This window comes from Fragaria vesca, linkage group LG5 (genome assembly GCF_000184155.1).
Source record: "Fragaria vesca subsp. vesca linkage group LG5, FraVesHawaii_1.0, whole genome shotgun sequence".
Classification (NCBI taxonomy): domain Eukaryota; kingdom Viridiplantae; phylum Streptophyta; class Magnoliopsida; order Rosales; family Rosaceae; genus Fragaria; species Fragaria vesca.
Window position 1 is genome coordinate 15,828,221 of NC_020495.1, and position 1,787 is coordinate 15,830,007.

Genomic DNA, 1,787 nt, shown 5'->3' on the forward strand with positions numbered 1-1,787 from the left:
AAAAAAAAGTGTGTGGATTTCACAACCCAAAATTATATGTGCGGTTGTTGTCATGTTTGACGCCGCCATCATGTCCGGCAGACGCCCCGGCCCTGTCACCACATGATCATCATCAGCATTAATACCACCAAAACTGCTTGGAGATCTCCGCCCCACACCGCCCGTAACGAGGACCACGAAGAAACTCTGACCTGGTAACCAGATCACATCGCCGCCCCAAGCACTCGAAGTAGAAGTAATCCGTGCAGTCGCCGCCCTCAAAGATCCGGAGAACCAACGCCTCCAATCCCCCTCCACCACCATAAATTTTATCTATATAATCCCTTTTCTTTTCCATGTGCTTTAATTTTTATCCATAAATTGTTGCAATGCATACACCACATTTAACATACTATTATTCATTTTGTAGCAAGTAGTTATTTAGAGTCATCCTTACTTGAAATGTGAACCAAATTATATGTCAATTTTAATAACATTTTTAACATCTATGAGCATTAAATCGCTAGTTACTTTCGACTTAACAAACACTTAATATGGTTTTTGGTTTTCACGTACTATTAATTTAATTTTAAAATTAAAAGAAGGCAAACCATCATAGTTTGACTCCTCAACACAAAACCCTAAGGCTGCCTCTCTCTTAAGAACAGCCACAAAACCTTGATTGCCGCATGTCCCGTTGCTTCGTTCTCCCTTGTGAGTCTGATCTCTTGGCATTCGTTCTTCCAAAACTCAACCCTCCTCTTCCTCCAAAACCTCCACCTAGGCTTCAACATCATCGTCCAACATGTCAATCCCTTGCAAGACATATGCGACTTCGTCCATTGATGAGGTCACAAAGTCTTTTGCTGCATCACTTGCCATTGTAAGCACCAAAGTTGTTGATATTTTTTATCACGACTCGGGACCTAGAAGACGTGTGCAACTTTTTTTTGGGTTGCCAAGTCTCTCAACTCTAAACCGCCAACCCTAGCAGATATGAAGTGCTTTTGCAGTAGAGTGTGGGTGCTTGAGAGAAGGTTCCAGATCCAAGAACGTCTGAATAATCTATTTGTAATTGGTTTCGATCTCATGCATGAAAGACCAAAATAAGGTCCTGCGAGGAGGCCATGAGCCTTATGATGATGTCAAATCTCTCAAAAGCATTGCCATGGATTCTTTATATTTTTTGGTACGTACTCAAAACATCCATCCTCGTTATGAGCTTTCTGACAATTTTCATGATACTAGTTCGATTGCGGGATGATCCATTGACTTTGATAAGAAGTTGTATTTAATTAAGATCAAAACGTATCAGGGTTCGAGTGGAAAGGAATCCTAGGATCCTATATTTGCTGCTAAAACTATTAAGCTTGCCAAGAATGTTGAAGAGGAAATAAGTTTTTTCTTTGAAAACTGTGTTGGTGTTTGCCCAGCTTGTGACCTTGTTTTCCATGAAAATGGAAGATAACAAACTTGCAGGCAACTATGATGGTGGTAGCAGTTCTAGCCCTGCTCCGGTGCTCAATTTTGCAGCCAATGTTTTGTTTCATATATATAGCTCTTTCAGGTTCCAGGGCTCACAACCTCATGGTACCCCGACATCTGGACCTTCACCATTTGAGAAGAAGCAGGCAATGAAGCCACGCCGCCCTATTCTCATCAGACAACAGTCTCGTAGCCCTCAAGCAGATGCATTGGCCCTTGTCCCGGTGACGCAGAATCCTAATGATACATCGGACAACTGTGAGGCATATGATGATGGAACTGATGGTGTAGTAGTAAAGGAGGTAGCTACATGAACCAAGCGC